The sequence below is a fragment of the Crinia signifera genome, chromosome 3 (assembly GCF_055691185.1).
Source record: "Crinia signifera chromosome 3, ASM5569118v1, whole genome shotgun sequence".
NCBI classification, from domain to species: Eukaryota; Metazoa; Chordata; class Amphibia; order Anura; family Myobatrachidae; genus Crinia; species Crinia signifera.
Genome location: NC_139219.1, coordinates 80,707,545 through 80,723,180, shown reverse-complemented (window position 1 = coordinate 80,723,180; position 15,636 = coordinate 80,707,545). Strand labels below are relative to the sequence as shown.

General features: G+C 42.9%; 39 non-coding genes across 39 annotated transcripts; all 39 read left to right on the top strand.

The window, feature by feature from the left end:
• The first annotated feature begins 276 nt into the window (after positions 1-276).
• On the top strand, positions 277-392 carry LOC146065416 (U5 spliceosomal RNA). Its single transcript, XR_014472276.1, has one exon. It is a non-coding gene; the product is annotated as a U5 spliceosomal RNA (small nuclear RNA).
• Positions 393-670: 278 nt separating this feature from the next.
• Positions 671-786, top strand: LOC146065685 (U5 spliceosomal RNA). Its single transcript, XR_014472508.1, has one exon. It is a non-coding gene; the product is annotated as a U5 spliceosomal RNA (small nuclear RNA).
• Positions 787-1,064: 278 nt separating this feature from the next.
• On the top strand, positions 1,065-1,180 carry LOC146065415 (U5 spliceosomal RNA). The gene has a single exon (XR_014472275.1). It is a non-coding gene; the product is annotated as a U5 spliceosomal RNA (small nuclear RNA).
• Positions 1,181-1,458: 278 nt separating this feature from the next.
• On the top strand, positions 1,459-1,574 carry LOC146065414 (U5 spliceosomal RNA). Its single transcript, XR_014472274.1, has one exon. It is a non-coding gene; the product is annotated as a U5 spliceosomal RNA (small nuclear RNA).
• Positions 1,575-1,852: 278 nt separating this feature from the next.
• On the top strand, positions 1,853-1,968 carry LOC146065650 (U5 spliceosomal RNA). The gene has a single exon (XR_014472478.1). It is a non-coding gene; the product is annotated as a U5 spliceosomal RNA (small nuclear RNA).
• Positions 1,969-2,246: 278 nt separating this feature from the next.
• LOC146065413 (U5 spliceosomal RNA) lies at positions 2,247-2,362 on the top strand. The gene has a single exon (XR_014472273.1). It is a non-coding gene; the product is annotated as a U5 spliceosomal RNA (small nuclear RNA).
• Positions 2,363-2,640: 278 nt separating this feature from the next.
• Positions 2,641-2,756, top strand: LOC146065924 (U5 spliceosomal RNA). The gene has a single exon (XR_014472730.1). It is a non-coding gene; the product is annotated as a U5 spliceosomal RNA (small nuclear RNA).
• Positions 2,757-3,034: 278 nt separating this feature from the next.
• Positions 3,035-3,150, top strand: LOC146065755 (U5 spliceosomal RNA). The gene has a single exon (XR_014472569.1). It is a non-coding gene; the product is annotated as a U5 spliceosomal RNA (small nuclear RNA).
• Positions 3,151-3,428: 278 nt separating this feature from the next.
• On the top strand, positions 3,429-3,544 carry LOC146065837 (U5 spliceosomal RNA). Its single transcript, XR_014472647.1, has one exon. It is a non-coding gene; the product is annotated as a U5 spliceosomal RNA (small nuclear RNA).
• Positions 3,545-3,822: 278 nt separating this feature from the next.
• LOC146065412 (U5 spliceosomal RNA) lies at positions 3,823-3,938 on the top strand. The gene has a single exon (XR_014472272.1). It is a non-coding gene; the product is annotated as a U5 spliceosomal RNA (small nuclear RNA).
• A 278-nt stretch (positions 3,939-4,216) lies between these two features.
• On the top strand, positions 4,217-4,332 carry LOC146065410 (U5 spliceosomal RNA). Its single transcript, XR_014472271.1, has one exon. It is a non-coding gene; the product is annotated as a U5 spliceosomal RNA (small nuclear RNA).
• A 278-nt stretch (positions 4,333-4,610) lies between these two features.
• Positions 4,611-4,726, top strand: LOC146065649 (U5 spliceosomal RNA). The gene has a single exon (XR_014472477.1). It is a non-coding gene; the product is annotated as a U5 spliceosomal RNA (small nuclear RNA).
• A 278-nt stretch (positions 4,727-5,004) lies between these two features.
• On the top strand, positions 5,005-5,120 carry LOC146065648 (U5 spliceosomal RNA). The gene has a single exon (XR_014472476.1). It is a non-coding gene; the product is annotated as a U5 spliceosomal RNA (small nuclear RNA).
• A 278-nt stretch (positions 5,121-5,398) lies between these two features.
• Positions 5,399-5,514, top strand: LOC146065408 (U5 spliceosomal RNA). The gene has a single exon (XR_014472270.1). It is a non-coding gene; the product is annotated as a U5 spliceosomal RNA (small nuclear RNA).
• Positions 5,515-5,792: 278 nt separating this feature from the next.
• On the top strand, positions 5,793-5,908 carry LOC146065407 (U5 spliceosomal RNA). The gene has a single exon (XR_014472269.1). It is a non-coding gene; the product is annotated as a U5 spliceosomal RNA (small nuclear RNA).
• A 277-nt stretch (positions 5,909-6,185) lies between these two features.
• Positions 6,186-6,301, top strand: LOC146065906 (U5 spliceosomal RNA). The gene has a single exon (XR_014472714.1). It is a non-coding gene; the product is annotated as a U5 spliceosomal RNA (small nuclear RNA).
• Positions 6,302-6,579: 278 nt separating this feature from the next.
• LOC146065812 (U5 spliceosomal RNA) lies at positions 6,580-6,695 on the top strand. The gene has a single exon (XR_014472624.1). It is a non-coding gene; the product is annotated as a U5 spliceosomal RNA (small nuclear RNA).
• Positions 6,696-6,973: 278 nt separating this feature from the next.
• On the top strand, positions 6,974-7,089 carry LOC146065406 (U5 spliceosomal RNA). Its single transcript, XR_014472268.1, has one exon. It is a non-coding gene; the product is annotated as a U5 spliceosomal RNA (small nuclear RNA).
• A 278-nt stretch (positions 7,090-7,367) lies between these two features.
• Positions 7,368-7,483, top strand: LOC146065405 (U5 spliceosomal RNA). The gene has a single exon (XR_014472267.1). It is a non-coding gene; the product is annotated as a U5 spliceosomal RNA (small nuclear RNA).
• Positions 7,484-7,761: 278 nt separating this feature from the next.
• Positions 7,762-7,877, top strand: LOC146065647 (U5 spliceosomal RNA). The gene has a single exon (XR_014472475.1). It is a non-coding gene; the product is annotated as a U5 spliceosomal RNA (small nuclear RNA).
• A 278-nt stretch (positions 7,878-8,155) lies between these two features.
• LOC146065404 (U5 spliceosomal RNA) lies at positions 8,156-8,271 on the top strand. Its single transcript, XR_014472266.1, has one exon. It is a non-coding gene; the product is annotated as a U5 spliceosomal RNA (small nuclear RNA).
• A 278-nt stretch (positions 8,272-8,549) lies between these two features.
• LOC146065403 (U5 spliceosomal RNA) lies at positions 8,550-8,665 on the top strand. Its single transcript, XR_014472265.1, has one exon. It is a non-coding gene; the product is annotated as a U5 spliceosomal RNA (small nuclear RNA).
• Positions 8,666-8,943: 278 nt separating this feature from the next.
• Positions 8,944-9,059, top strand: LOC146065684 (U5 spliceosomal RNA). Its single transcript, XR_014472507.1, has one exon. It is a non-coding gene; the product is annotated as a U5 spliceosomal RNA (small nuclear RNA).
• Positions 9,060-9,337: 278 nt separating this feature from the next.
• Positions 9,338-9,453, top strand: LOC146065868 (U5 spliceosomal RNA). Its single transcript, XR_014472676.1, has one exon. It is a non-coding gene; the product is annotated as a U5 spliceosomal RNA (small nuclear RNA).
• Positions 9,454-9,731: 278 nt separating this feature from the next.
• On the top strand, positions 9,732-9,847 carry LOC146065402 (U5 spliceosomal RNA). The gene has a single exon (XR_014472264.1). It is a non-coding gene; the product is annotated as a U5 spliceosomal RNA (small nuclear RNA).
• Positions 9,848-10,125: 278 nt separating this feature from the next.
• Positions 10,126-10,241, top strand: LOC146065646 (U5 spliceosomal RNA). Its single transcript, XR_014472473.1, has one exon. It is a non-coding gene; the product is annotated as a U5 spliceosomal RNA (small nuclear RNA).
• A 278-nt stretch (positions 10,242-10,519) lies between these two features.
• LOC146065401 (U5 spliceosomal RNA) lies at positions 10,520-10,635 on the top strand. Its single transcript, XR_014472263.1, has one exon. It is a non-coding gene; the product is annotated as a U5 spliceosomal RNA (small nuclear RNA).
• A 278-nt stretch (positions 10,636-10,913) lies between these two features.
• LOC146065400 (U5 spliceosomal RNA) lies at positions 10,914-11,029 on the top strand. Its single transcript, XR_014472262.1, has one exon. It is a non-coding gene; the product is annotated as a U5 spliceosomal RNA (small nuclear RNA).
• A 278-nt stretch (positions 11,030-11,307) lies between these two features.
• Positions 11,308-11,423, top strand: LOC146065683 (U5 spliceosomal RNA). Its single transcript, XR_014472506.1, has one exon. It is a non-coding gene; the product is annotated as a U5 spliceosomal RNA (small nuclear RNA).
• A 278-nt stretch (positions 11,424-11,701) lies between these two features.
• Positions 11,702-11,817, top strand: LOC146065811 (U5 spliceosomal RNA). The gene has a single exon (XR_014472623.1). It is a non-coding gene; the product is annotated as a U5 spliceosomal RNA (small nuclear RNA).
• A 278-nt stretch (positions 11,818-12,095) lies between these two features.
• LOC146066187 (U5 spliceosomal RNA) lies at positions 12,096-12,211 on the top strand. The gene has a single exon (XR_014472884.1). It is a non-coding gene; the product is annotated as a U5 spliceosomal RNA (small nuclear RNA).
• Positions 12,212-12,489: 278 nt separating this feature from the next.
• On the top strand, positions 12,490-12,605 carry LOC146065398 (U5 spliceosomal RNA). The gene has a single exon (XR_014472261.1). It is a non-coding gene; the product is annotated as a U5 spliceosomal RNA (small nuclear RNA).
• A 278-nt stretch (positions 12,606-12,883) lies between these two features.
• LOC146065397 (U5 spliceosomal RNA) lies at positions 12,884-12,999 on the top strand. Its single transcript, XR_014472260.1, has one exon. It is a non-coding gene; the product is annotated as a U5 spliceosomal RNA (small nuclear RNA).
• Positions 13,000-13,277: 278 nt separating this feature from the next.
• Positions 13,278-13,393, top strand: LOC146065396 (U5 spliceosomal RNA). The gene has a single exon (XR_014472259.1). It is a non-coding gene; the product is annotated as a U5 spliceosomal RNA (small nuclear RNA).
• A 278-nt stretch (positions 13,394-13,671) lies between these two features.
• Positions 13,672-13,787, top strand: LOC146065395 (U5 spliceosomal RNA). The gene has a single exon (XR_014472258.1). It is a non-coding gene; the product is annotated as a U5 spliceosomal RNA (small nuclear RNA).
• A 278-nt stretch (positions 13,788-14,065) lies between these two features.
• Positions 14,066-14,181, top strand: LOC146065635 (U5 spliceosomal RNA). Its single transcript, XR_014472464.1, has one exon. It is a non-coding gene; the product is annotated as a U5 spliceosomal RNA (small nuclear RNA).
• A 308-nt stretch (positions 14,182-14,489) lies between these two features.
• Positions 14,490-14,605, top strand: LOC146065394 (U5 spliceosomal RNA). Its single transcript, XR_014472257.1, has one exon. It is a non-coding gene; the product is annotated as a U5 spliceosomal RNA (small nuclear RNA).
• A 278-nt stretch (positions 14,606-14,883) lies between these two features.
• On the top strand, positions 14,884-14,999 carry LOC146065393 (U5 spliceosomal RNA). Its single transcript, XR_014472256.1, has one exon. It is a non-coding gene; the product is annotated as a U5 spliceosomal RNA (small nuclear RNA).
• A 278-nt stretch (positions 15,000-15,277) lies between these two features.
• Positions 15,278-15,393, top strand: LOC146065634 (U5 spliceosomal RNA). Its single transcript, XR_014472463.1, has one exon. It is a non-coding gene; the product is annotated as a U5 spliceosomal RNA (small nuclear RNA).
• Positions 15,394-15,636: the final 243 nt, after the last annotated feature.

Here is a 15,636-nt window from a genome sequence, read left to right as displayed (position 1 = left end):
TTTTCTCAGTTTAAAGACAGAATGAGGGTGCTTTCTAGAAAGTGAGCTCATTTGCATAGCGAGGACAGCATATGTCTGTTTCTTCCCATGCAGTAAATTCTTGACCGTGTTAATTATTTCCAAAATATGAAGCAATTGGTAAGGAGTGACAAAGATTCCTACAGCAAGGGGAAGCCTGGTGAACAATCTGCTCTTTTTTATTTCATGTTGGGTGCTCTCATTGAGCTGAGTGAGGCCTGCCAGCACGGCACTCAGACGACAGGTGAAATCTTGGTCATGCTCTGGTTTCTCTTCAGAACGCACAAATCTTTCGCCTTTTACTAAAGATTTCCGTGGAGAGGAGCAAAACTGAGTTTTGTCTCAATTTTTGTGTGCCCCAGCTTAATGGGGTTTCTTTTCTCAGTTTAAAGACAGAATGAGGGTGCTTTCTAGAAAGTGAGCTCATTTGCATAGCGAGGACAGCATATGTCTGTTTCTTCCCATGCAGTAAATTCTTGACCGTGTTAATTATTTCCAAAATATGAAGCAATTGGTAAGGAGTGCCAAAGATTCCTACAGCAAGGGGAAGCCTGGTGAACAATCTGCTCTTTTTTATTTCAAGTTGGGTGCTCTCATTGAGCTGAGTGAGGCCTGCCAGCACGGCACTCAGACGACAGGTGAAATCTTGGTCATGCTCTGGTTTCTCTTCAGAACGCACAAATTTTTCGCCTTTTACTAAAGATTTCCGTGGAGAGGAGCAAAACTGAGTTTTGTCTCAATTTTTGTGTGCCCCAGCTTAATGGGGTTTCTTTTCTCAGTTTAAAGACAGAATGAGGGTGCTTTCTAGAAAGTGAGCTCATTTGCATAGCGAGGACAGCATATGTCTGTTTCTTCCCATGCAGTAAATTCTTGACCGTGTTAATTATTTCCAAAATATGAAGCAATTGGTAAGGAGTGCCAAAGATTCCTACAGCAAGGGGAAGCCTGGTGAACAATCTGCTCTTTTTTATTTCAAGTTGGGTGCTCTCATTGAGCTGAGTGAGGCCTGCCAGCACGGCACTCAGACGACAGGTGAAATCTTGGTCATGCTCTGGTTTCTCTTCAGAACGCACAAATCTTTCGCCTTTTACTAAAGATTTCCGTGGAGAGGAGCAAAACTGAGTTTTGTCTCAATTTTTGTGTGCCCCAGCTTAATGGGGTTTCTTTTCTCAGTTTAAAGACAGAATGAGGGTGCTTTCTAGAAAGTGAGCTCATTTGCATAGCGAGGACAGCATATGTCTGTTTCTTCCCATGCAGTAAATTCTTGACCGTGTTAATTATTTCCAAAATATGAAGCAATTGGTAAGGAGTGCCAAAGATTCCTACAGCAAGGGGAAGCTTGGTGAACAATCTGCTCTTTTTTATTTCAAGTTGGGTGCTCTCATTGAGCTGAGTGAGGCCTGCCAGCACGGCACTCAGACGACAGGTGAAATCTTGGTCATGCTCTGGTTTCTCTTCAGAACGCACAAATCTTTCGCCTTTTACTAAAGATTTCCGTGGAGAGGAGCAAAACTGAGTTTTGTCTCAATTTTTGTGTGCCCCAGCTTAATGGGGTTTCTTTTCTCAGTTTAAAGACAGAATGAGGGTGCTTTCTAGAAAGTGAGCTCATTTGCATAGCGAGGACAGCATATGTCTGTTTCTTCCCATGCAGTAAATTCTTGACCGTGTTAATTATTTCCAAAATATGAAGCAATTGGTAAGGAGTGCCAAAGATTCCTACAGCAAGGGGAAGCCTGGTGAACAATCTGCTCTTTTTTATTTCAAGTTGGGTGCTCTCATTGAGCTGAGTGAGGCCTGCCAGCACGGCACTCAGACGACAGGTGAAATCTTGGTCATGCTCTGGTTTCTCTTCAGAACGCACAAATCTTTCGCCTTTTACTAAAGATTTCCGTGGAGAGGAGCAAAACTGAGTTTTGTCTCAATTTTTGTGTGTCCCAGCTTAATGGGGTTTCTTTTCTCAGTTTAAAGACAGAATGAGGGTGCTTTCTAGAAAGTGAGCTCATTTGCATAGCGAGGACAGCATATGTCTGTTTCTTCCCATGCAGTAAATTCTTGACCGTGTTAATTATTTCCAAAATATGAAGCAATTGGTAAGGAGTGCCAAAGATTCCTACAGCAAGGGGAAGCCTGGTGAACAATCTGCTCTTTTTTATTTCAAGTTGGGTGCTCTCATTGAGCTGAGTGAGGCCTGCCAGCACGGCACTCAGACGACAGGTGAAATCTTGGTCATGCTCTGGTTTCTCTTCAGAACGCACAAATCTTTCGCCTTTTACTAAAGATTTCCGTGGAGAGGAGCAAAACTGAGTTTTGTCTCAATTTTTGTGTGCCCCAGCTTAATGGGGTTTCTTTTCTCAGTTTAAAGACAGAATGAGGGTGCTTTCTAGAAAGTGAGCTCATTTGCATAGCGAGGACAGCATATGTCTGTTTCTTCCCATGCAGTAAATTCTTGACCGTGTTAATTATTTCCAAAATATGAAGCAATTGGTAAGGAGTGACAAAGATTCCTACAGCAAGGGGAAGCCTGGTGAACAATCTGCTCTTTTTTATTTCATGTTGGGTGCTCTCATTGAGCTGAGTGAGGCCTGCCAGCACGGCACTCAGACGACAGGTGAAATCTTGGTCATGCTCTGGTTTCTCTTCAGAACGCACAAATCTTTCGCCTTTTACTAAAGATTTCCGTGGAGAGGAGAAAAACTGAGTTTTGTCTCAATTTTTGTGTGCCCCAGCTTAAGGGGGTTTCATTTCTCAGTTTAAAGAAAGAATGAGGGTGCTTTCTAGAAAGTGAGCTCATTTGCATAGCGAGGACAGCATATGTCTGTTTCTTCCCATGCAGTAAATTCTTGACCGTGTTAATTATTTCCAAAATATGAAGCAATTGGTAAGGAGTGCCAAAGATTCCTACAGCAAGGGGAAGCCTGGTGAACAATCTGCTCTTTTTTATTTCAAGTTGGGTGCTGTCATTGAGCTGAGTGAGGCCTGCCAGCACGGCACTCAGACGACAGGTGAAATCTTGGTCATGCTCTGGTTTCTCTTCAGAACGCACAAATCTTTCGCCTTTTACTAAAGATTTCCGTGGAGTGGAGCAAAACTGAGTTTTGTCTCAATTTTTGTGTGCCCCAGCTTAATGGGGTTTCTTTTCTCAGTTTAAAGACAGAATGAGGGTGCTTTCTAGAAAGTGAGCTCATTTGCATAGCGAGGACAGCATATGTCTGTTTCTTCCCATGCAGTAAATTCTTGACCGTGTTAATTATTTCCAAAATATGAAGCAATTGGTAAGGAGTGCCAAAGATTCCTACAGCAAGGGGAAGCCTGGTGAACAATCTGCTCTTTTTTATTTCAAGTTGGGTGCTCTCATTGAGCTGAGTGAGGCCTGCCAGCACGGCACTCAGACGACAGGTGAAACCTTGGTCATGCTCTGGTTTCTCTTCAGAACGCGAAAATCTTTCGCCTTTTACTAAAGATTTCCGTGGAGAGGAGCAAAACTGAGTTTTGTATTAATTTTTGTGTGCCCCAGCTTAATGGGGTTTCTTTTCTCAGTTTAAAGACAGAATGAGGGTGCTTTCTAGAAAGTGAGCTCATTTGCATAGCGAGGACAGCATATGTCTGTTTCTTCCCATGCAGTAAATTCTTGACCGTGTTAATTATTTCCAAAATATGAAGCAATTGGTATTGAGTGCCAAAGATTCCTACAGCAAGGGGAAGCCTGGTGAACAATCTGCTCTTTTTTATTTCAAGTTGGGTGCTCTCATTGAGCTGAGTGAGGCCTGCCAGCACGGCACCCAGACGACAGGTGAAATCTTGGTCATGCTCTGGTTTCTCTTCAGAACGCACAAATCTTTCGCCTTTTACTAAAGATTTCCGTGGAGAGGAGCAAAACTGAGTTTTGTCTCAATTTTTGTGTGCCCCAGCTTAATGGGGTTTCTTTTCTCAGTTTAAAGACAGAATGAGGGTGCTTTCTAGAAAGTGAGCTCATTTGCATAGCGAGGACAGCATATGTCTGTTTCTTCCCATGCAGTAAATTCTTGACCGTGTTAATTATTTCCAAAATATGAAGCAATTGGTAAGGAGTGCCAAAGATTCCTACAGCAAGGGGAAGCCTGGTGAACAATCTGCTCTTTTTTATTTCAAGTTGGGTGCTCTCATTGAGCTGATTGAGGCCTGCCAGCACGGCACTCAGACGACAGGTGAAATCTTGGTCATGCTCTGGTTTCTCTTCAGAACGCACAAATCTTTCGCCTTTTACTAAAGATTTCCGTGGAGAGGAGCAAAACTGAGTTTTGTCTCAATTTTTGTGTGCCCCAGCTTAATGGGGTTTCTTTTCTCAGTTTAAAGACAGAATGAGGGTGCTTTCTAGAAAGTGAGCTCATTTGCATAGCGAGGACAGCATATGTCTGTTTCTTCCCATGCAGTAAATTCTTGACCGTGTTAATTATTTCCAAAATATGAAGCAATTGGTAAGGAGTGCCAAAGATTCCTACAGCAAGGGGAAGCCTGGTGAACAATCTGCTCTTTTTTATTTCAAGTTGGGTGCTCTCATTGAGCTGAGTGAGGCCTGCCAGCACGGCACTCAGACGACAGGTGAAATCTTGGTCATGCTCTGGTTTCTCTTCAGAACGCACAAATCTTTCGCCTTTTACTAAAGATTTCCGTGGAGAGGAGCAAAACTGAGTTTTGTCTCAATTTTTGTGTGTCCCAGCTTAATGGGGTTTCTTTTCTCAGTTTAAAGACAGAATGAGGGTGCTTTCTAGAAAGTGAGCTCATTTGCATAGCGAGGACAGCATATGTCTGTTTCTTCCCATGCAGTAAATTCTTGACCGTGTTAATTATTTCCAAAATATGAAGCAATTGGTAAGGAGTGCCAAAGATTCCTACAGCGAGGGGAAGCCTGGTGAACAATCTGCTCTTTTTTATTTCAAGTTGGGTGCTCTCATTGAGCTGAGTGAGGCCTGCCAGCACGGCACTCAGACGACAGGTGAAATCTTGGTCATGCTCTGGTTTCTCTTCAGAACGCACAAATCTTTCGCCTTTTACTAAAGATTTCCGTGGAGAGGAGCAAAACTGAGTTTTGTCTCAATTTTTGTGTGTCCCAGCTTAATGGGGTTTCTTTTCTCAGTTTAAAGACAGAATGAGGGTGCTTTCTAGAAAGTGAGCTCATTTGCATAGCGAGGACAGCATATGTCTGTTTCTTCCCATGCAGTAAATTCTTGACCGTGTTAATTATTTCCAAAATATGAAGCAATTGGTAAGGAGTGCCAAAGATTCCTACAGCAAGGGGAAGCCTGGTGAACAATCTGCTCTTTTTTATTTCAAGTTGGGTGCTCTCATTGAGCTGAGTGAGGCCTGCCAGCACGGCACTCAGACGACAGGTGAAATCTTGGTCATGCTCTGGTTTCTCTTCAGAACGCACAAATCTTTCGCCTTTTACTAAAGATTTCCGTGGAGAGGAGCAAAACTGAGTTTTGTCTCAATTTTTGTGTGCCCCAGCTTAATGGGGTTTCTTTTCTCAGTTTAAAGACAGAATGAGGGTGCTTTCTAGAAAGTGAGCTCATTTGCATAGCGAGGACAGCATATGTCTGTTTCTTCCCATGCAGTAAATTCTTGACCGTGTTAATTATTTCCAAAATATGAAGCAATTGGTAAGGAGTGACAAAGATTCCTACAGCAAGGGGAAGCCTGGTGAACAATCTGCTCTTTTTTATTTCATGTTGGGTGCTCTCATTGAGCTGAGTGAGGCCTGCCAGCACGGTACTCAGACGACAGGTGAAATCTTGGTCATGCTCTGGTTTCTCTTCAGAACGCACAAATCTTTCGCCTTTTACTAAAGATTTCCGTGGAGAGGAGCAAAACTGAGTTTTGTCTCAATTTTTGTGTGCCCCAGCTTAATGGGGTTTCTTTTCTCAGTTTAAAGACAGAATGAGGGTGCTTTCTAGAAAGTGAGCTCATTTGCATAGCGAGGACAGCATATGTCTGTTTCTTCCCATGCAGTAAATTCTTGACCGTGTTAATTATTTCCAAAATATGAAGCAATTGGTAAGGAGTGCCAAAATTCCTACAGCAAGGGGAAGCCTGGTGAACAATCTGCTCTTTTTTATTTCAAGTTGGGTGCTCTCATTGAGCTGAGTGAGGCCTGCCAGCACGGCACTCAGACGACAGGTGAAATCTTGGTCATGCTCTGGTTTCTCTTCAGAACGCACAAATTTTTCGCCTTTTACTAAAGATTTCCGGGGAGAGGAGCAAAACTGAGTTTTGTCTCAATTTTTGTGTGCCCCAGCTTAATGGGGTTTCTTTTCTCAGTTTAAAGACAGAATGAGGGTGCTTTCTAGAAAGTGAGCTCATTTGCATAGCGAGGACAGCATATGTCTGTTTCTTCCCATGCAGTAAATTCTTGACCGTGTTAATTATTTCCAAAATATGAAGCAATTGGTAAGGAGTGCCAAAGATTCCTACAGCAAGGGGAAGCCTGGTGAACAATCTGCTCTTTTTTATTTCAAGTTGGGTGCTCTCATTGAGCTGAGTGAGGCCTGCCAGCACGGCACTCAGACGACAGGTGAAATCTTGGTCATGCTCTGGTTTCTCTTTAGAATGCACAAATCTTTCGCCTTTTACTAAAGATTTCCGTGGAGAGGAGCAAAACTGAGTTTTGTCTCAATTTTTGTGTGCCCCAGCTTAATGGGGTTTATTTTCTCAGTTTAAAGACAGAATGAGGGTGCTTTCTAGAAAGTGAGCTCATTTGCATAGCGAGGACAGCATATGTCTGTTTCTTCCCATGCAGTAAATTCTTGACCGTGTTAATTATTTCCAAAATATGAAGCAATTGGTAAGGAGTGCCAAAGATTCCTACAGCAAGGGGAAGCCTGGTGAACAATCTGCTCTTTTTTATTTCAAGTTGGGTGCTCTCATTGAGCTGAGTGAGGCCTGCCAGCACGGCACTCAGACGACAGGTGAAATCTTGGTCATGCTCTGGTTTCTCTTCAGAACGCACAAATCTTTCGCCTTTTACTAAAGATTTCCGTGGAGAGGAGCAAAACTGAGTTTTGTCTCAATTTTTGTGTGCCCCAGCTTAATGGGGTTTCTTTTCTCAGTTTAAAGACAGAATGAGGGTGCTTTCTAGAAAGTGAGCTCATTTGCATAGCGAGGACAGCATATGTCTGTTTCTTCCCATGCAGTAAATTCTTGACCGTGTTAATTATTTCCAAAATATGAAGCAATTGGTAAGGAGTGCCAAAGATTCCTACAGCAAGGGGAAGCTTGGTGAACAATCTGCTCTTTTTTATTTCAAGTTGGGTGCTCTCATTGAGCTGAGTGAGGCCTGCCAGCACGGCACTCAGACGACAGGTGAAATCTTGGTCATGCTCTGGTTTCTCTTCAGAACGCACAAATCTTTCGCCTTTTACTAAAGATTTCCGTGGAGAGGAGCAAAACTGAGTTTTGTCTCAATTTTTGTGTGCCCCAGCTTAATGGGGTTTCTTTTCTCAGTTTAAAGACAGAATGAGGGTGCTTTCTAGAAAGTGAGCTCATTTGCATAGCGAGGACAGCATATGTCTGTTTCTTCCCATGCAGTAAATTCTTGACCGTGTTAATTATTTCCAAAATATGAAGCAATTGGTAAGGAGTGCCAAAGATTCCTACAGCAAGGGGAAGCCTGGTGAACAATCTGCTCTTTTTTATTTCAAGTTGGGTGCTCTCATTGAGCTGAGTGAGGCCTGCCAGCACGGCACTCAGACGACAGGTGAAATCTTGGTCATGCTCTGGTTTCTCTTCAGAACGCACAAATCTTTCGCCTTTTACTAAAGATTTCCGTGGAGAGGAGCAAAACTGAGTTTTGTCTCAATTTTTGTGTGTCCCAGCTTAATGGGGTTTCTTTTCTCAGTTTAAAGACAGAATGAGGGTGCTTTCTAGAAAGTGAGCTCATTTGCATAGCGAGGACAGCATATGTCTGTTTCTTCCCATGCAGTAAATTCTTGACCGTGTTAATTATTTCCAAAATATGAAGCAATTGGTAAGGAGTGCCAAAGATTCCTACAGCAAGGGGAAGCCTGGTGAACAATCTGCTCTTTTTTATTTCAAGTTGGGTGCTCTCATTGAGCTGAGTGAGGCCTGCCAGCACGGCACTCAGACGACAGGTGAAATCTTGGTCATGCTCTGGTTTCTCTTCAGAACGCACAAATCTTTCGCCTTTTACTAAAGATTTCCGTGGAGAGGAGCAAAACTGAGTTTTGTCTCAATTTTTGTGTGCCCCAGCTTAATGGGGTTTCTTTTCTCAGTTTAAAGACAGAATGAGGGTGCTTTCTAGAAAGTGAGCTCATTTGCATAGCGAGGACAGCATATGTCTGTTTCTTCCCATGCAGTAAATTCTTGACCGTGTTAATTATTTCCAAAATATGAAGCAATTGGTAAGGAGTGACAAAGATTCCTACAGCAAGGGGAAGCCTGGTGAACAATCTGCTCTTTTTTATTTCATGTTGGGTGCTCTCATTGAGCTGAGTGAGGCCTGCCAGCACGGCACTCAGACGACAGGTGAAATCTTGGTCATGCTCTGGTTTCTCTTCAGAACGCACAAATCTTTCGCCTTTTACTAAAGATTTCCGTGGAGAGGAGCAAAACTGAGTTTTGTCTCAATTTTTGTGTGCCCCAGCTTAATGGGGTTTCTTTTCTCAGTTTAAAGACAGAATGAGGGTGCTTTCTAGAAAGTGAGCTCATTTGCATAGCGAGGACAGCATATGTCTGTTTCTTCCCATGCAGTAAATTCTTGACCGTGTTAATTATTTCCAAAATATGAAGCAATTGGTAAGGAGTGCCAAAGATTCCTACAGCAAGGGGAAGCCTGGTGAACAATCTGCTCTTTTTTATTTCAAGTTGGGTGCTCTCATTGAGCTGAGTGAGGCCTGCCAGCACGGCACTCAGACGACAGGTGAAATCTTGGTCATGCTCTGGTTTCTCTTCAGAACGCACAAATTTTTCGCCTTTTACTAAAGATTTCCGTGGAGAGGAGCAAAACTGAGTTTTGTCTCAATTTTTGTGTGCCCCAGCTTAATGGGGTTTCTTTTCTCAGTTTAAAGACAGAATGAGGGTGCTTTCTAGAAAGTGAGCTCATTTGCATAGCGAGGACAGCATATGTCTGTTTCTTCCCATGCAGTAAATTCTTGACCGTGTTAATTATTTCCAAAATATGAAGCAATTGGTAAGGAGTGCCAAAGATTCCTACAGCAAGGGGAAGCCTGGTGAACAATCTGCTCTTTTTTATTTCAAGTTGGGTGCTCTCATTGAGCTGAGTGAGGCCTGCCAGCACGGCACTCAGACGACAGGTGAAATCTTGGTCATGCTCTGGTTTCTCTTCAGAACGCACAAATCTTTCGCTTTTTACTAAAGATTTCCGTGGAGAGGAGCAAAACTGAGTTTTGTCTCAATTTTTGTGTGCCCCAGCTTAATGGGGTTTCTTTTCTCAGTTTAAAGACAGAATGAGGGTGCTTTCTAGAAAGTGAGCTCATTTGCATAGCGAGGACAGCATATGTCTGTTTCTTCCCATGCAGTAAATTCTTGACCGTGTTAATTATTTCCAAAATATGAAGCAATTGGTAAGGAGTGCCAAAGATTCCTACAGCAAGGGGAAGCTTGGTGAACAATCTGCTCTTTTTTATTTCAAGTTGGGTGCTCTCATTGAGCTGAGTGAGGCCTGCCAGCACGGCACTCAGACGACAGGTGAAATCTTGGTCATGCTCTGGTTTCTCTTCAGAACGCACAAATCTTTCGCCTTTTACTAAAGATTTCCGTGGAGAGGAGCAAAACTGAGTTTTGTCTCAATTTTTGTGTGCCCCAGCTTAATGGGGTTTCTTTTCTCAGTTTAAAGACAGAATGAGGGTGCTTTCTAGAAAGTGAGCTCATTTGCATAGCGAGGACAGCATATGTCTGTTTCTTCCCATGCAGTAAATTCTTGACCGTGTTAATTATTTCCAAAATATGAAGCAATTGGTAAGGAGTGCCAAAGATTCCTACAGCAAGGGGAAGCCTGGTGAACAATCTGCTCTTTTTTATTTCAAGTTGGGTGCTCTCATTGAGCTGAGTGAGGCCTGCCAGCACGGCACTCAGACGACAGGTGAAATCTTGGTCATGCTCTGGTTTCTCTTCAGAACGCACAAATCTTTCGCCTTTTACTAAAGATTTCCGTGGAGAGGAGCAAAACTGAGTTTTGTCTCAATTTTTGTGTGTCCCAGCTTAATGGGGTTTCTTTTCTCAGTTTAAAGACAGAATGAGGGTGCTTTCTAGAAAGTGAGCTCATTTGCATAGCGAGGACAGCATATGTCTGTTTCTTCCCATGCAGTAAATTCTTGACCGTGTTAATTATTTCCAAAATATGAAGCAATTGGTAAGGAGTGCCAAAGATTCCTACAGCAAGGGGAAGCCTGGTGAACAATCTGCTCTTTTTTATTTCAAGTTGGGTGCTCTCATTGAGCTGAGTGAGGCCTGCCAGCACGGCACTCAGACGACAGGTGAAATCTTGGTCATGCTCTGGTTTCTCTTCAGAACGCACAAATCTTTCGCCTTTTACTAAAGATTTCCGTGGAGAGGAGCAAAACTGAGTTTTGTCTCAATTTTTGTGTGCCCCAGCTTAATGGGGTTTCTTTTCTCAGTTTAAAGACAGAATGAGGGTGCTTTCTAGAAAGTGAGCTCATTTGCATAGCGAGGACAGCATATGTCTGTTTCTTCCCATGCAGTAAATTCTTGACCGTGTTAATTATTTCCAAAATATGAAGCAATTGGTAAGGAGTGACAAAGATTCCTACAGCAAGGGGAAGCCTGGTGAACAATCTGCTCTTTTTTATTTCATGTTGGGTGCTCTCATTGAGCTGAGTGAGGCCTGCCAGCACGGCACTCAGACGACAGGTGAAATCTTGGTCATGCTCTGGTTTCTCTTCAGAACGCACAAATCTTTCGCCTTTTACTAAAGATTTCCGTGGAGAGGAGCAAAACTGAGTTTTGTCTCAATTTTTGTGTGCCCCAGCTTAATGGGGTTTCTTTTCTCAGTTTAAAGACAGAATGAGGGTGCTTTCTAGAAAGTGAGCTCATTTGCATAGCGAGGACAGCATATGTCTGTTTCTTCCCATGCAGTAAATTCTTGACCGTGTTAATTATTTCCAAAATATGAAGCAATTGGTAAGGAGTGCCAAAGATTCCTACAGCAAGGGGAAGCCTGGTGAACAATCTGCTCTTTTTTATTTCAAGTTGGGTGCTCTCATTGAGCTGAGTGAGGCCTGCCAGCACGGCACTCAGACGACAGGTGAAATCTTGGTCATGCTCTGGTTTCTCTTCAGAACGCACAAATTTTTCGCCTTTTACTAAAGATTTCCGTGGAGAGGAGCAAAACTGAGTTTTGTCTCAATTTTTGTGTGCCCCAGCTTAATGGGGTTTCTTTTCTCAGTTTAAAGACAGAATGAGGGTGCTTTCTAGAAAGTGAGCTCATTTGCATAGCGAGGACAGCATATGTCTGTTTCTTCCCATGCAGTAAATTCTTGACCGTGTTAATTATTTCCAAAATATGAAGCAATTGGTAAGGAGTGCCAAAGATTCCTACAGCAAGGGGAAGCCTGGTGAACAATCTGCTCTTTTTTATTTCAAGTTGGGTGCTCTCATTGAGCTGAGTGAGGCCTGCCAGCACGGCACTCAGACGACAGGTGAAATCTTGGTCATGCTCTGGTTTCTCTTTAGAATGCACAAATCTTTCGCCTTTTACTAAAGATTTCCGTGGAGAGGAGCAAAACTGAGTTTTGTCTCAATTTTTGTGTGCCCCAGCTTAATGGGGTTTATTTTCTCAGTTTAAAGACAGAATGAGGGTGCTTTCTAGAAAGTGAGCTCATTTGCATAGCGAGGACAGCATATGTCTGTTTCTTCCCATGCAGTAAATTCTTGACCGTGTTAATTATTTCCAAAATATGAAGCAATTGGTAAGGAGTGCCAAAGATTCCTACAGCAAGGGGAAGCCTGGTGAACAATCTGCTCTTTTTTATTTCAAGTTGGGTGCTCTCATTGAGCTGAGTGAGGCCTGCCAGCACGGCACTCAGACGACAGGTGAAATCTTGGTCATGCTCTGGTTTCTCTTCAGAACGCACAAATCTTTCGCCTTTTACTAAAGATTTCCGTGGAGAGGAGCAAAACTGAGTTTTGTATTAATTTTTGTGTGCCCCAGCTTAATGGGGTTTATTTTCTCAGTTTAAAGACAGAATGAGGGTGCTTTCTAGAAAGTGAGCTCATTTGCATAGCGAGGACAGCATATGTCTGTTTCTTCCCATGCAGTAAATTCTTGACCGTGTTAATTATTTCCAAAATATGAAGCAATTGGTAAGGAGTGCCAAAGATTCCTACAGCAAGGGGAAGCTTGGTGAACAATCTGCTCTTTTTTATTTCAAGTTGGGTGCTCTCATTGAGCTGAGTGAGGCCTGCCAGCACGGCACTCAGACGACAGGTGAAATCTTGGTCATGCTCTGGTTTCTCTTCAGAACGCACAAATCTTTCGCCTTTTACTAAAGATTTCCGTGGAGAGGAGCAAAACTGAGTTTTGTCTCAATTTTTGTGTGCCCCAGCTTAATGGGGTTTCTTTTCTCAGTTTAAAGACAGAATGAGGGTGCTTTCTAGAAAGTGAGCTCATTTGCATAGCGAGGACAGCATATGTCTGTTTCTTCCCATGCAGTAAATTCTTGACCGTGTTAATTATTTCCAAAATATGAAGCAATTGGTAAGGAGTGCCAAAGATTCCTACAGCAAGGGGAAGCCTGGTGAACAATCTGCTCTTTTTTATTTCAAGTTGGGTGCTCTCATTGAGCTGAGTGAGGCCTGCCAGCACGGCACTCAGACGACAGGTGAAATCTTGGTCATGCTCTGGTTTCTCTTCAGAACGCACAAATCTTTCGCCTTTTACTAAAGATTTCCGTGGAGAGGAGCAAAACTGAGTTTTGTCTCAATTTTTGTGTGCCCCAGCTTAATGGGGTTTCTCTTCTCAGTTTAAAGACAGAATGAGGGTGCTTTCTAGAAAGTGAGCTCATTTGCATAGCGAGGACAGCATATGTCTGTTTCTTCCCATGCAGTAAATTCTTGACCGTGTTAATTATTTCCAAAATATGAAGCAATTGGTAAGGAGTGCCAAAGATTCCTACAGCAAGGGGAAGCCTGGTGAACAATCTGCTCTTTTTTATTTCAAGTTGGGTGCTCTCATTGAGCTGAGTGAGGCCTGCCAGCACGGCACTCAGACGACAGGTGAAATCTTGGTCATGCTCTGGTTTCTCTTCAGAACGCACAAATCTTTCGCCTTTTACTAAAGATTTCCGTGGAGAGGAGCAAAACTGAGTTTTGTCTCAATTTTTGTGTGCCCCAGCTTAATGGGGTTTCTTTTCTCAGTTTAAAGACAGAATGAGGGTGCTTTCTAGAAAGTGAGCTCATTTGCATAGCGAGGACAGCATATGTCTGTTTCTTCCCATGCAGTAAATTCTTGACCGTGTTAATTATTTCCAAAATATGAAGCAATTGGTAAGGAGTGCCAAAGATTCCTACAGCAAGGGGAAGCCTGGTGAACAATCTGCTCTTTTTTATTTCAAGTTGGGTGCTCTCATTGAGCTGAGTGAGGCCTGCCAGCACGGCACTCAGAAGACAGGTGAAATCTTGGTCATGCTCTGGTTTCTCTTCAGAACGCACAAATCTTTCGCCTTTTACTAAAGATTTCCGTGGAGAGGAGCAAAACTGAGTTTTGTCTCAATTTTTGTGTGCCCCAGCTTAATGGGGTTTCTTTTCTCAGTTTAAAGACAGAATGAGGGTGCTTTCTAGAAAGTGAGCTCATTTGCATAGCGAGGACAGCATATGTCTGTTTCTTCCCATGCAGTAAATTCTTGACCGTGTTAATTATTTCCAAAATATGAAGCAATTGGTAAGGAGTGCCAAAGATTCCTACAGCAAGGGGAAGCCTGGTGAACAATCTGCTCTTTTTTATTTCAAGTTGGGTGCTCTCATTGAGCTGAGTGAGGCCTGCCAGCACGGCACTCAGACGACAGGTGAAATCTTGGTCATGCTCTGGTTTCTCTTCAGAACGCACAAATCTTTCGCCTTTTACTAAAGATTTCCGTGGAGAGGAGCAGAACTGAGTTTTGTCTCAATTTTTGTGTGCCCCAGCTTAATGGGGTTTCTTTTCTCAGTTTAAAGACAGAATGAGGGTGCTTTCTAGAAAGTGAGCTCATTTGCATAGCGAGGACAGCATATGTCTGTTTCTTCCCATGCAGTAAATTCTTGACCGTGTTAATTATTTCCAAAATATGAAGCAATTGGTAAGGAGTGCCAAAGATATGAAGCAATTGGTAAGGAGTGCCAAAGATTCCTACAGCAAGGGGAAGCCTGGTGAACAATCTGCTCTTTTTTATTTCAAGTTGGGTGCTCTCATTGAGCTGAGTGAGGCCTGCCAGCACGGCACTCAGACGACAGGTGAAATCTTGGTCATGCTCTGGTTTCTCTTCAGAACGCACAAATCTTTCGCCTTTTACTAAAGATTTCCGTGGAGAGGAGCAAAACTGAGTTTTGTCTCAATTTTTGTGTGCCCCAGCTTAATGGGGTTTCTTTTCTCAGTTTAAAGACAGAATGAGGGTGCTTTCTAGAAAGTGAGCTCATTTGCATAGCGAGGACAGCATATGTCTGTTTCTTCCCATGCAGTAAATTCTTGACCGTGTTAATTATTTCCAAAATATGAAGCAATTGGTAAGGAGTGCCAAAGATTCCTACAGCAAGGGGAAGCCTGGTGAACAATCTGCTCTTTTTTATTTCATGTTAAGTGCTCTCATTGAGCTGAGTGAGGCCTGCCAGCACGGCACTCAGACGACAGGTGAAATCTTGGTCATGCTCTGGTTTCTCTTCAGAACGCACAAATCTTTCGCCTTTTACTAAAGATTTCCGTGGAGAGGAGCAAAACTGAGTTTTGTCTCAATTTTTGTGTGCCCCAGCTTAATGGGGTTTCTTTTCTCAGTTTAAAGACAGAATGAGGGTGCTTTCTAGAAAGTGAGCTCATTTGCATAGCGAGGACAGCATATGTCTGTTTCTTCCCATGCAGTAAATTCTTGACCGTGTTAATTATTTCCAAAATATGAAGCAATTGGTAAGGAGTGCCAAAGATTCCTACAGCAAGGGGAAGCTTGGTGAACAATCTGCTCTTTTTTATTTCAAGTTGGGTGCTCTCATTGAGCTGAGTGAGGCCTGCCAGCACGGCACTCAGACGACAGGTGAAATCTTGGTCATGCTCTGGTTTCTCTTCAGAACGCACAAATCTTTCGCCTTTTACTAAAGATTTCCGTGGAGAGGAGCAGAACTGAGTTTTGTCTCAATTTTTGTGTGCCCCAGCTTAATGGGGTTTCTTTTCTCAGTTTAAAGACAGAATGAGGGTGCTTTCTAGAAAGTGAGCTCATTTGCATAGCGAGGACAGCATATGTCTGTTTCTTCCCATGCAGTAAATTCTTGACCGTGTTAATTATTTCCAAAATATGAAGCAATTGGTAAGGAGTGCCAAAGATTCCTACAGCAAGGGGAAGCCTGGTGAACAATCTGCTCTTTTTTATTTCATGTTAAGTGCTCTCATTGAGCTGAGTGAGGCCTGCC